Source organism: Euphorbia lathyris, chromosome 8, assembly GCF_963576675.1.
Source record: "Euphorbia lathyris chromosome 8, ddEupLath1.1, whole genome shotgun sequence".
NCBI classification, from domain to species: domain Eukaryota; kingdom Viridiplantae; phylum Streptophyta; class Magnoliopsida; order Malpighiales; family Euphorbiaceae; genus Euphorbia; species Euphorbia lathyris.
The window spans coordinates 17,776,502-17,791,725 of record NC_088917.1 but is presented as its reverse complement, the minus strand read 5'-3'; the positions used below and the strand labels follow the sequence as shown (position 1 = coordinate 17,791,725).

At 35.6% G+C, this 15,224-nt stretch overlaps 1 non-coding gene across 1 annotated transcript; it reads left to right on the top strand.

The window, feature by feature from the left end:
• Positions 1–13,267: 13,267 nt before the first annotated feature.
• On the top strand, positions 13,268–13,374 carry LOC136204300 (small nucleolar RNA R71). The gene has a single exon (XR_010675146.1). It is a non-coding gene; the product is annotated as a small nucleolar RNA R71 (small nucleolar RNA).
• Positions 13,375–15,224: the final 1,850 nt, after the last annotated feature.

Genomic DNA, 15,224 nt, shown 5'->3' with positions numbered 1-15,224 from the left:
TAAACTAGTTTCAAATAAGGAAGCTCTCACCGATACAAACGATCATCTGGAGGAAGAGCGAATCAACTCACTCCTAAAAATCACCACCTACAAGCAACAAGTAGCTCGATATCACAACCACAGGCTCTAATAATGCAGTTTCAAAATGGGTGATTTAGTACTATGAGATACCACAATATCACAGTCCTCACTGGGGAAAGGCAAGCTCTGTCAAACCTGGAAAGGTCCTTATATGGTTATAACATATCCCCACAATAAAGCCTATAAATAGCATACTTGTCTTGTGAGACACTTAATAACTCGTGGAATGTTAAAAGGCTCCATCGTTACTATCAATAGCAAGCGCTCCAACACACTTTTTTCGATTCAATCTCATCTCTAAATCATAAATCCCTCACTTAATTTCATAAAATTTACGTAAGGCAACACTATCATCTATAGGAAGACATGGCAGTCAACCCCTATAAGCTCTAAGAGCCAACCAACTAAGCAACTTACGAAGTGTGCACAAACGCTCCAGCCTCATTACCCATGGAATGTGCTATAACACATTTTCCTGGTTAAAAATAAACTTTTATTTTCAAAGACCTCTAAGCCCTTAAATAATTTTGCAAAAGTTATACAAGGAAAAATTATGTTCCCTCTAAGGGAATGGTGGTCAATCCCCATAGGCTCTGAGAGCTAGCCCTACCGTATTGAAATCAACCACATAGAGTCAAAATATGCTCAACGCAAATTTAACAAAACCAGACAAAGGTAGCAAATATATGTCATTCTTTGCAAAAGAAAGCTTACACTTAAAGCTACACAACCGCTCTAAGCGGAACACATGACAAGGAAATAATAAATCACACTGTCCTAATGGTCCGATTAGGATATGGAATTACATCACCATCCATCAATCGTTTGTACATGTCTCTCCATTCTTTACACTTGTAAGTATTGTGACCGTTCTAATAGTGGTAAAGACATGCTTTTCCCACATGAGTAACTTGGTGCTCATGGTTAGGAGTTATATTTTTTATTATTCCCTGCTGATAAAACGCCCTAAACACAACACTTTGTGGCTTCATAGGATCCATAAAAGTCAGACAATCATGATCAGTTGGAGACATATATCGCCCATTTCTACAATCCATAAAAACAAAATCAACCAGAATCTTCACCAATCGGGTGCTCTCTGTTGAAACACCCTTCCACGAGATTTTGATTTGACAAAATAATCCATGATTAAGAGACAATTAAATTTAAGTGCTTTGATTTAATTGTACTAATGTGTTTGTTCAATGTTGAGTATAAATATAAATACAAATAGAAATAAAAAGTAAGATAGGACGAAGTCAGCATAAGATCACAGCACAAGCTGAGTAGAGTGGAACTCAGCGTAAGAGAAGTTAAGTCATCTTCAGAAACAGAAGCTTAAAGATCAAGTCAATCAATGAAGCTGAGTGGAACGGAACTCAGTATCAAAAGAAGAAAAGACTTCTTAAGAACTATGTCTTGCAGAACGAAGCTGACCATGGAAGTTGAGTAAAAGAGAACTCAGTATCTGAATTGGCAACAATCAAAAGACAACGAATAACAAAGTCATGTCGAGTGATCTTCAGGACAGCACCAATGATCCGTTAGCTAAAAGACAAGTCCGACAACTGTCTAAACCAATAATAGGAACCTCGGAATTACGCACAGAAATGATTTCGAGACGCATGGGTCAAACGTCCGTTAGCTAAAAGACGAAACCTGTACAAAAAGACAAAACTGCAAGAAAAGGACAAGCCTGGTACCTGAGGAAATCAGACGACAGGATTGGCCTGCAAGCCTGAAGCTGACCAGAGCCTTGTCTCCCAAAAGAGCCGTTTTGGATTCAACGGACAAATCAAATTCAAATGATTTGATCCTCAGATTGCAACTATAAAGGGACAATCATACCTGTTGAGCGATTTCCGCAAGTGCACGGTATACGCTTGTAGTAATAAAAGATATCGATCCCACAGGGAACGTTTTTTTTAACAAAAACTTATTTTGAATCGGTTTTGAATCTGTTAGAATAAGAATTAGATTAGAGTATGAAAATGTTAGAAAATATTCTGATTTAAGAATGAATTTGCAAGACAGGAACGCTTAGTACTTTTTAGAAAAGTAAACAAATGTATTCGTTTCATTAAGCAAAGAAAACAACTTTAAACTTTGTATAAATTATGACGATGAATAAATGACGGAACCTCTAATTTTTAGGCTTTGAACATGAAAATACCCTTATCCGGGATACTTGCCTTTAATCAAATTAAAACTCTACCGAGATAATAATTTGTCTAAGTGTTCAACAAAGTTTCCTTGTAAAGATTTTGAATTAAACTACGTTTTAATGAAAACACCAGCATCAATCCACTTCGGATCCTTTACCAAAGTGCTGCATAAAAATTTATCGAATAGAACGGACTTTATTAGATGAAATATAAATTGATACAAGTTTACAGAGAACATGGAGCATGGAAACATTCGACGACTTGCAAGTGAACGGGTTGTCAATCCTTTCCTTGGGTTTCGTTAGAGTTTGTCAGGCTCAGGGGCGGATCCTCTACTCAATCTTCTCGTTGAATCTTCGTAATAGAGACGGGGTCTGTCTACTACCAAAATGAAAACTAAATTGGAACAATGTCTAAACGTTACTGAATTTGTTATTATTGAATAAACAATGTGTGTACATCATATTGTTTTGAACAGAAATGAAATCTAAATTCTGAATCACTTGACTCGGAATTTCTGCATAAATTCTATACTAATCTCTTTCTTCTACATATCTCATTATCCATTTCAACTCTCAAATCACCTCTTTATTTATAGATGTTGAAGAGTCGTGATTGAAGTGTCGTGTCCATTGTGAAGGATCGTATCCGTTGTGAAAGGACGTCTTTATCCACCCGAACGAACGCGTTTCGTCCAAAACGAAAGTGTGCAATTTGGCTTCTACAGATTTCTGCTCTTACCGAGAATATTTAATTCTCGGCCGAGAATGGGGGAGCATCAATTTGGTCTTCGAACGAAGGGAAGGAGAAGCTGAAGGGAGCGTGTCGCGACCGAGAATTGGGGGGGCCGCAGTCGCGGCACGGAACTTTTCCGCGTCTTTGGCTTTCGTTCTCGTCCTCGATTTGGCGTTATTAATTTTGTCGTCTTCGACTCCTTTTGTAGGGTTTTTCTTCTATTTTTGATCCTTTTTCACTCCTATTTGGATGTTACCAAATATTTATGTACCTTGAATGAAAGAAACATATTCGAGAGTAAAAGTATTCTAAACAGATATAAACAGCATAAATTCATAGCAATATTGATGTAATTATTGATGATATTTTAGGTATATTTTGGGCTTAACAAATCTCCACACTTAATCTTTTGCTAGTCCCGAGCAAAATTTCACTGAATTTATTCTTTAACTAACCTCGTTATTGAAAATAAAACATATATCTCTGTATTACCTTTTGAATTAGTTAAGCCAAAAAGACTTACTTCGCATGGCAAATTTATACGCAAAACATCAAACTAACTTAGTATAAATACGATATATCATTCGTCTTGTATTTTCAATTTTGAATTGAAGCATTCGGGACGATATAAGCACGCATGTTATTGAGTCTTTTGTCTCAAGGCATTTCAAAGCACAAAATTTACTTTCCTAAACCTAAACTAATATATGAGATATATTGTATATTTAAATAAGTACTTAGGATTAATTTATTTGCTTAGTTACGCCCGAGATAAGGGTGGTCTTGTTCGTAACTTTTATACGTATGTTATTGCTTAATGTTCGCTTAAGAGGTACCGACTATGCCATGGGTGGACGCAATCGTTACTTTAAACTTAAACACACTTATTTTTTTGTTTTAACGTTCCTTCCATACCTCGATTGTGATAAGGGTGGTCGTAATCGTGGCCACAAGTAAACGGTACTTAATTTTCTTCCCTTTCATACCTCGATTGTGATAAGGTTGGTCTCAATTGTGGCCAAAAGTTAAGAATTCAACTAATTGATTGATTAATATGAAATATAAATTGTAAATTGGGAAAAAGAAAGATAGCACATTCATCCTATATTGACTTAAAATTCAACATGTATTATGGCTAAAGTTTCCTTAAAAACTTCAATTGGTGTTAATGTAAGACGAAATCAAACCGAGCGAAAAATTGCTAGTTCAATTTAATGCCTATAAACCTAATTGAAAATTTAAAATAAGATTTATTGTATCATGAATTGCATGATATAAAATAGAGATTAAAAATAAAGAATTTTATTTAACTAAAATACATTCACTCGAGACAATTTTACTTAGAATCGTATCGGAGATTTGTGAAAAATTTGAAAAATATTACCCGTATAGAAATATTTTTTCTAACGATAACGATAACCTAAAAAAATAATCATACTATCTTATGATTAATTTATAAATATATGAAAAATGACAAGTTTATAAAAATAGTGTAAAAATAAAATGTGTTGCAATATATGTTGCATTTGAAATAAAAATTATTCGTTGCATTTGTTATATGTGCTAAAAATGATATATGTATATCTCCTCCCACACTTAAATTGGACCATGTCCTCATTGGTGCAAAAATCGAGTGATCATGAAAAATAAGCACGAAAGAAAGCATACGAAATAAAGATAGAATATTAGCAAATTAAAAGCATTCAACAAAAAGTAAAAATTGAAAAGTGTACCAAACATATTAAAAATAAATATTGTACCAAATTTTAACAAGATAAAAATAAAAATAAAGAAAACAACCTATGCATGAGGTGGGGAATCCGGAGGTGTAGGTGAAGTCTCCACATTTCGGCAACGGAAGAAGGAAAGCATCCGATGCCGAGTAGACCTATGCTCACGCCTCAAAAGGTTGAGGTTGTCATGCATCACCATGTTGTTTTCTACCAAATCATCAATTCTTAAGTTCATTTGACGATTGTTGGAATTGATTTGGTTCAAAATCCTCCGCAAATCCACCGGATCATCCTCTTGAGGTGCTTGGGGTTGTGGTTGAGCTTGTGGTTCATCCTCCTCGCCTTCCGCCTCGCCTCCTTCGTCGGTACCTACAAATTGAGAACTCGAAGCGCCACCACCCATAGTGCCACGAAGATGGGCAATACGGGAAGCATATGATATAAAAACGGGAGGAACCGAAGTAAGCAACAAGTGAGCCCGCTCAAGTGTCGAGATGTCCAAAATTGGAACATACCCTTGGTAGGTGGACATGTCAAAATCCGCCAATTCACCCCGTGCTCCCAACACAATAGCGGTGATAAAATTATAGAGAGGGATTTGAATGGTAGTAGCCCTCGAAGCACGTAACAAATTTTCAAACAGAATACCAATGCTATCAATCCGCAAGCCTTTAAACAAACTATCCAAAACAAACAAATCCCGAACCTGAATCTTTGAACTCTCAGCACGCCCAAACAAGGAAAAACTCAAATATTTATGAAAGAAGAACACACAATTGTCCTTAATCAACTTGCTTGAGGTGTTTTTCGAATTAAAATAGTCTTGGTCCGAAAGAGTTTGCCAAATAGCATCATTACCAAAATCCTTAGGCTTATCATAAAAATCAGAAGTAGGGAAACCAAACATATTTCCCATTGCTTCATAATCAATGGTGTAAGTGGTACCCTCATTCCTAAAAGATATTGAAGTTTTCTTCTTGTTCATTGTCAAAGTGACCAAAAACTCCACCACATATTCATTAATACGGGAAAAACGCATATTAACGAATTCTTGCCAACCCAAAGCCTCAATAAAAGCATCAATTCTAGTGGAGAAATTCAATGCTCTTACTGAATGGAACTGCATGTCCACAAATTGGCGATCGGCTTGTGAAAAATGTTTGAAACGAGCGGCTTCCTCCTCCGTTTCGATATCGAAATAAGCCCCGCATTGAACCCGAAGGCGATTAGCTTCCGTTACAATGGGCTTGTGACCAACACGCTTGGTTCAAGGCATTTTAAGGGTGTTTTAGGGTTTGGGAAGAAGAAGAAGAAAAAAAATGAATTGAGAGAAAGAGCAAAGCTTGAAGATGAGTGTGGGGGATGGAATGGTAGGTGTTTGATTTGAAAAGAGTATAGAAATGGGAATGAATAAATTGGGAAGAGTGAAAGTTGTTTTATGGGGAAGAGTTTGGAGTAAGGGATTGGGTAAAAAGAGAGGTGATGTGAGGTTTGTGTAAGAGGTAGGTTCATATAGGGGGTATTATGTAGATGTAGAGATAGAATAGGAATAGGAATAGGCAAAAATTGTGTCAAAAATCGGAATCAAAAGGGCCTATAAATCGCGTGTTGCGACCGCGAATGGCAAAGCTGCGGTCGCGGCACGCGAATTTCAGAGAATTTTTCTCTCTGAATTCGGTCCGTTTTTGCTGCTCATACCGAGAATTATTAATTTTCGGTAGAGAATTGGTCAAAAATGGCTATAATGGTGCCCAATGACTTGGTTTGTGCAATTTTTTTGAGGAATTGGGTCCTGAACTTAATAAAAACTGTCCCTGTACTCAAAAACTAAAAATAAATGTCATTAATTGCAAGGAAAACCAAAAGTTTAACTTTATTAATTGGAATTAAATGGTGATAAATATAGAATTAATGAAACTTAAATGCTCATTTATGCATACAAGTTAAAAGAACCATATTAAGTGCATATTAAGTGCATATAAATATATATTGAATACATGAAAGTAATCAATCGAATGAATTGAAAAATCCTAATGTATTAAACTTAATGAATTAAGTTTGTGAAACTGGATTATGTGTTTAAAATAAGAAATCTTTTTAGACTAATCTAAACATTTAATTATTGTCATTTAACCAATATTTGCAATTATTAGAAAATAAATGAACAAAGATGAAATATATGAACAAAGTGAATTTATTAATTGAATCATATATGTACAAAATTAAAAACAAACACATAAATTACAACAAAAATAAGAAAAATATATACAAATTAAAATGAAAAACCTAAACTACTCTACATATTCATCCCTATCAAGCGGGATTTCGGTGGCCCTATAATGGTCGATTTTTAACTGCACGAAAGCTTGACGTTCCGGTGCAGAAAGAAAATATGGGCCTGCACGAAAGACACGTTTTACGAGTCCTTCGAACTCTAAAAACTCATAGTCTATCGTCAGGAAGAATTCATCATCACTCCAAGGAACATCAATGGTACCCTTGGTACCTAGAATTATTCCACAGATTATATTGCCGAACCCAATCTTTTTATCCTTGGATCGAGAAGCGGCGACAAGACCCTCCATCAGAATCTTTGAAGAATCCACTGCATTTCCCTGGAATATATCTCCAAGAACATAAAGATTTGTGTCACGAACCACACTACTAAATGTGCGACCGAATAAACTGTGACACAAAAATTTGTGCAAATACAGCATGGAATTGGAGTGAAAGGAATGATTATAGGCGAGTCTAGGATTGAAACGCCAAAAACCGGTAAGCATTCTCCAAATATCCGTGGACGTCATGTCTTTTCCAGGATGACATTTGATGGTATCCTTCAGAGAAAAACCAAACCAAGCATGCAACTCGGGATAGCCGAAAGTGAAGATTTCGCCATCTCGACGAAAACTGAGACGTACCCGTCGTTTATTGACAAAACGAACGGTACAAAAGAATTCGAGAATCCAATCGCCAATGATTGGAAATCGCATTTTGGCGAATTTTGTCCACTCTAAACGTTCCAAATAGCGACTCATGTCATCGCTAATGCCAAGTTGAGTGTTCAGAAAGCCATCCATATATAATATTCCAGTGAAGAATTTGTAACAGAGCCTCCAGTAACGCCTACCTTCGTCGTGATTGAAGATAGGAAAAGGCGCCCCATACCGTTTGGATAAGTCTGGGCGTTTGGTGTTTGAAACAGTATTGTGGTTAGAGGTTTTGTGTTTAGTAGGCATTGTGTAGAAATAAAGAAACAAGGTTTCTGTTACTTAGTGAAAAATGGTGTTTGAAGAAAATCAGAAATTTGATCTGACAAAGATGAAAAAGATCTGTAACAGAACCAAGATCCTTATGGATGAATTTATAAGATCGTAGGACGAAACGAGGTGTTGTTTTGATGCGAAAAGATATAAAATTACACCCTTCGGAATTGAAGAAACTTAAGTTTTCGTTTATGAAAGGGTTTGTCTGCAGGTTGAAGATGAATCAGGCCTAATAGTGCAGGAATAACGCGTGTCGCGACCGAGAATTCCAAATTCTCGGTCGCGACACGCTGATTTCCTTGCAGAAATCAGGCGTCGTAACCCATTTTCTGATTGACGGTAGAGAATTAATTATTCTCGGTAAGTTCAGAAAAAAAAACCTAACCTATTTGGACAACTCTGAAAAAGAGGATTCTCAGCTGAGAATTCCAAATTCTCGGCAGAGAATTGCCTGAAACTTCAATTTTGGTCTAATTTCCTAAAATCAAATCTAAAATCATAAAGTAAACATATTTTATGCATGTAAATCATAACATTAAGTCATCTAATCATAAAAATGGCATTTTGAAGAAAAAATAAAATAAAATAAAAATAAAATAAAATAAAATAAAATGAACAAAAAAACTAAATAAACGAAATGATTTATACGTCAGATAATCTTGTTACGAACTCAATTCCTATTTGTGAAATATTTTCATAATAGATTTTACATCGATTACCATTAACTTTGAAACGAACCCCGTTAGGACCTTCCAGTTCTAAAGAACTATAATCGAATGTTTTGACGACTAAATACGGTCCTATCCATCTGGACTTAAGTTTTCCTGGAAATAAATGAAGTCGTGAATTAAATAACAACACTTTATCCCCAACATTAAAGTGTTTGACTTTAATTTTGGCATCGTGCCATTTTTTAATTTTTTCTTTATAAATCTTTGCATTTTCGTAAGATAGATGGCGTAACTCATCTAACTCATTTAAATCGAGCAAACATATTTTACCTGCTTGTCGTAAATCAAAGTTAAGTTCCCTAATAGCCCAATAGGCTTTATGTTCTAGTTCGACTGGCAGATGACATGCCTTCCCATACACTAAGCGGTATGGAGTCATTCCTATTGGTGTTTTGAATGCAGTACGGTATGCCCATAACGCATCATTTAGTTTACGAGACCAATCTTTTCTTGAAGATGAAACTGTTTTTTTTCTAAAATCCATTTGAGTTCTCTATTTGATATCTCCGCCTGACCATTTGACTGAGGATGGTATGGCGTAGACACGCGGTGGCGTACTCTATATTTTTTCATAAGCGTTTCAAAACTTCTGTTTATAAAATGGGTACCGCCATCACTAATGATGACTCTAGGACAACCAAATCTACAAAATATATCATCAAGAAAATTAATGACTACTTTAGAATCGTTCGTCGGGGTTGCAATTGCTTCAACCCACTTTGAAACATAATCAACGGCAACTAATATGTAAGTTTTACCAAAAAAAGGGGGAAAAGGTCCCATGAAATCTATTCCCCACATATCGAAGACTTCAACTTCTAATATGGTTGTGAGGGGCATCTCATCTTTCCTTCCTAGATTTCCTGTTCTTTGGCACTTATCACAACGAGTAATAAATGAACGGACGTCTTTAAACATCGTAGGCCAAAAGAAACCACATTCAAATATTCTAGCTACTGTCTTGCTAACTCCATTATGTCCTCCATAAGAGCTAGAATGGCATTCCGACATTATGGATTCATATTCATTTTCACTAACGCATCCCCTAATTATCCTGTCACCACAAGTCTTAAACAAAAAAAGGATCTTCCCAAAAATACTGTTTAATGTCAAAGAAAAATTTCTTCTTTTGTTGGAAAGTTAATCCTTCCGGAGCAATATTGGCTGCAAGATAATTTGCAATATCCGCATACCATGGTGACATGACACTTTTCATTTGATAGAGATGTTCATCAGGGAAATCATCTCGTATACCGTTAGTTTCACCTATAGGACCATTTTCATCTTCAAGTCTCGATAGATGATCGGCGACAAGGTTTTCTACTCCCTTTTTGTCTTTTATTTCTATATCAAATTCTTGTAACAATAAAACTCATCTAATGAGACGTGGTTTTGCATCCTTTTTAGCAAATAGACATCTTAATGCTGCATGATCACTATAAATAATAACTTTCGAACCTAACAAGTATGACCTAAACTTATCACATGCAAAAACTACAGCTAACATTTCTTTCTCAGTTGTGGTGTAGTTTAATTGTGCACCGGACAGTGTGTGACTTGCATAATAAATGACATGAAGTTTCTTATCCTTCCTTTGACCTAAAACACATCCGACAGCTAAATCACTTGCATCACACATAATTTCAAAGGGTAAATCCCAATCGGGTTTAGCAATAATAGGTGCACTGACTAAAGCTGTTTTCAATGTTTCGAAAGCTTTAACGCAATCTTCATTTAAATCAAAGGTTGAATCTTTCATGAGTAGATTAGTGAGTGGTTTGGAAATTACAGAAAAATTCTTGATAAATCTTCTGTAAAAACCGGCATGTCCTAAAAATGATCTTACTCCCTTAACAGTAGTTGGAGGGGGTAATTTTTCTATTACTGAAGTTTTTGCTCTATCCACTTCTAATCCTTTTTCAGATATTTTGTGACCTAAAACAATTCCTTCGTCAACCATAAAATGACATTTTTCCCAGTTTAATACCAAATTTGTTTCTTCACACCTAGACAAAATTTTATCCAAGTTTTTTAGGCACGAATCAAAAGAATCTCCATAAACTGAAAAATCATCCATAAAAACTTCCATGATATCTTCAATGAAATCATTAAAAATCGCAGTTATACAACGTTGAAATGTTGCAGGTGCGTTACATAGACCAAAGGGCATTCTCCTATATGCAAATGTTCCGTAAGGACATGTGAAGGTCGTTTTATCTTGGTCATCCGGGTAAATATATATTTGAAAGAATCCGGAGTAACCGTCTAGAAAACAGTAGAAAGCATGACCAGCTATCCTTTCGATCATTTGATCAATGAAAGGTAGAGGAAAATGATCTTTCCTAGTTGCTTTATTTAGGTTCCTATAGTCTATACAAACCCTCCAACCAGTGGTGGTTCGTGTAGGTATTAATTCGCCTTCTTCATTCCTTACAACTGTTATGCCTCCCTTTTTTGGTACACAATGGATTGGACTAACCCATTCACTATCCGAAATAGGGTAGATGATTCCATTGTCCAGAAGTTTAGTAATCTCATTTTTGACTACTTCCTTCATATTCGGATTTAGGCGTCTTTGTCTATCCGCTTTAGGTGGCTTATCTTCTTCTAAGTGAATTCTATACATTACAATACTCGGATTAATACCTTTTAAGTCTGAAATTTGCCAACCCATACTTCCTATCCTATTTCTAACAACTCCTTTCAATTTCTCTTCTTGAACCTGTGTTAACTTGTTAGAGATAATTATAGGTAGAGAATCGCCTTCGCCTAAGAAAGCGTACCTCAAATGACTTGGTAATTCTTTAAGTTCTAATTTAGGTGGAACTATAATCAAAGGCGGAACCGGTCCATCTTCTCGAATCAAAGGTTCTGGGTCCTTATCTTCTAGTTCCTCACTCATTATAGGTTCTATTATTTCTTCTTTTTGAACAATGTCATTGACACATTCTTCAATCAAATCAAGTTTCATACAAGCGAAATCTTCCATAGGATATTTCATCGCTTGGTTCATATCAAACTCAATCTTATCATCTCCTATTCGTAAAACTACTTTCCCTTCCGACACATCAACTAGAGCACGTCCCGTGTTCATGAACGGTCTACCAAAGATTAGCGGACAATTAATGTCATAAGCAAAATCTAAAATAACGAAATCGGTAGGAAAAATAAATTTGTCAACTTTAACTAAAACATCCTCAATTATACCGTATGGTCTTTTAGTGGTTTGATCCGCTAATTGCAAAACCATATTGGTACATTTGATATCTTCTTCTAAGCCTAACTTATTAAAAATAGATAATGGCATCAAGTTAATGCTTGCTCCTAAATCACAGAGACAACTGGGAAATTCAATATCTCCCAATTTACACGGAATGGTAAAACATCCGGGATCTTTGAGTTTTGTGGGCAAATTACTGGACACAATTGAACTGCAATCTTCAGTTAGTGAAATGGATGAAATTCCTTCCCAACTGATTTTCTTTGAAATTAAATCTTTGAGGAATTTACCATAATTGGGAATTTGCGTAATCGCATCCATAAACGTCAAATTAATATGCAAATTTTTAAGTTTGTCTAAAAATGTTAAAAGTTGTTTGTCATAGTCCTTATTACGGACTTTGTGTGGAAAAGGTGGTTTGGGTACAAAAGGTTTTGTACTAGAGTCAATTGGTGCATCTTTTTGATTTAATATATCTTCTTTGGACTTTGGTAAATCAGTTCTAGGTAAAGTCGAATTTCCGGGCATTTCCAGACCTAAGTAATTTTTCCCTGAACGAAGAGTGATAGCCTTAACATGCTCTTTCGGATTTTCTTCCGTATGGCTTGGAAGACTTCCCTCCTTGCGGGATGGAATTGATTTAGCGAGTTGTCCGATTTGAACCTCCAAATTATGGATGCTAGATGATTGGTTTTTAATAAGCTGATCGAATTTATTTTCGATCCGTTTAAAACCATCGTCGTGATTACTTATTTTTCCGCTCATAGCATTAATAAATTTGTCGATTTTAGAAGATAAAGTGCTAATCGTATCTCTTGATTGATTTTGATAATTAGTGGTACGATTTTGATTAGCATTAGCATTATTATTATTATCTCTCCAGTTAAAGTTAGGATGATTTCTCCATCCAGGATTATATGTATTGGAGTAAGGGTTATTAGGTTGGTTTTGCCCTTGGACAAAGTTTACCTGTTCAATTTCGCTCATACCTTCATAATCCACATCCGTTTGGATTGGCTTACCATTAGGATCACACGGTGCCATAAACCTATCAATTTTGTGCGATAAGGCAGAAAACTGGGCTTGCAACATCGCAACTGGATCAAGATTCACTATACCTTTAACTGATGACGTAGTTGAGGATAATGGTTTCGCTATTGGTACGTGTCCACGTTCCGCGGGCCACATACTGCTGTTAATTGCCATTTCCTCCAAAAGTTCTCTTACTTGGGCATATGTTTTCTTCATGAATAACCCTCCAGACATAGCGTCCAATGAACCTCTAGTTGTAGGATTTAGCCCATTATAAAATGTTTGCATTAAAAGTTCAGCGGGCAATTGGTGGTGCGGGCATAAACGTTGAAGTTCTTTAAAACGTTCCCAAGCCTCATAAAGAGTTTCATTATCATTTTGAGAAAAAGATGTTAACTCTTTAATGACTCTTGCGGTTTTTGCTAAAGGAAATTTTTTTGATAAAAATGCTTGGGCTAATTGCTCCCAAGTCTCAAATGTTGCGGCTGGCATAGAAGTCAACCATTCTTTGGCTCGATCCTTCAAAGTAAAAGGAAAAAGGCGAAGATTAATTGCTTCTGCAGTCACATTTGGTATTTTAAAAGTGTCACAAATTTCTAAGAAATTTGTCAAATGGGTGTTAGGATTTTCGTTAGGTAACCCGTAAAATGTTACGTTATTTTGTAACATATTAAGCAAAGCTGGCTTAATCTCAAATTGATTTGCATTAATTTGGGGTCTAACTATACTGTTCGTTACACCGGCCACTCCTGGCCTAACGTAATCCATAAGTGTGGTCATAACTTCTGGCTCGGTAATTCTAGTTTTTATTGGAGTTTTGTTTTTGTTTTTCTTTTCTTTCTTGTTCTTTTTAAGAGTTCTTTCAATTTTTGGGTCAATAGGATCTGGTGACGTGCCTGAACTTTGAGAACTGCGCATGAACCTGAAATTTCGCACGAACCGAAACTACCTACAAAACAGAATTTGAAAAATAAATATGTTAGTAACTAAAAATAAATAAAATATAAAAGTTTGAATAAGTATGAATAAACCTAGATTCGAAATAAAATACACAAAATCTAAATTTTTGTCAAAAATTTTGGCGTTCCCCGGCAACGGCGCCAAAAACTTGTTGAGCGATTTCTGCAAGTGCACGGTATACGCTTGTAGTAATAAAAGATATCGATCCCACAGGGAACGTTTTTTTTAACAAAAACTTATTTTGAATCGGTTAAATTTACTTATAAGATTTATAGTAAGGAAAATCGTTAAATCGGTTTTGGTTTTGAATCTGTTAGAATAAGAATTAGATTAGAGTATGAAAATGTTAGAAAATATTCTGATTTAAGAATGAATTTGCAAGACAGGAACGCTTAGTACTTTTTAGAAAAGTAAACAAATGTATTCGTTTCATTAAGCAAAGAAAACAACTTTAAACTTTGTATAAATTATGACGGAACCTCTAATTTTTAGGCTTTGAACATGACAATACCCTTATCCGGGATACTTGCCCTTAATCAAATTAAAACTCTACCGAGATAATAATTTGTCTAAGTGTTCAACAAAGTTTCCTTGTAAAGATTTTGAATTAAACTACGTTTTAATGAAAACACCAGCATCAATCCACTTCGGATCCTTTACCAAAGTGCTGCATAAAAATTTATCGAATAGAACAGACTTTATTAGATGAAATATAAATTGATACAAGTTTACAGAGAACATGGAGCATGGAAACATTTGACGACTTGCAAGTGAACGGGTTGTCAATCCTTTCCTTGGGTTTCGTTAGAGTTTGTCAGGCTCAGGGGAGGATCTTCTACTCAATCTTCTCGTTGAATCTTCGTAATAGAGACGGGGTCTGTCTACTACCAAAATGAAAACTTAATTGGAACAATGTCTAAACGTTACTGAATTTGTTATTATTGAATAAACAATGTGTGTACATCATATTGTTTTGAACAGAAATGAAATCTAAATTCTGAATCACTTGACTCGGAATTTCTGCATAAATTCTATACTAATCTCTTTCTTCTACATATCTCATTATCCATTTCAACTCTCAAATCAACTCTTTATTTATAGATGTTGAAGAGTCGTGATTGAAGTGTCGTGTCCGTTGTGAAGGATCGTATCCGTTGTGAAAGGACATCTTTATCCACCCGAACGAACGAGTCACCTGTTTCTCAATATTTTGGAAACACTAATCCTACCTCCCACGTAGCTTCGTATCATGAGGAGGCAGGAGGCCACCATATCACTAGGGACATGGGGGGCAACTATAG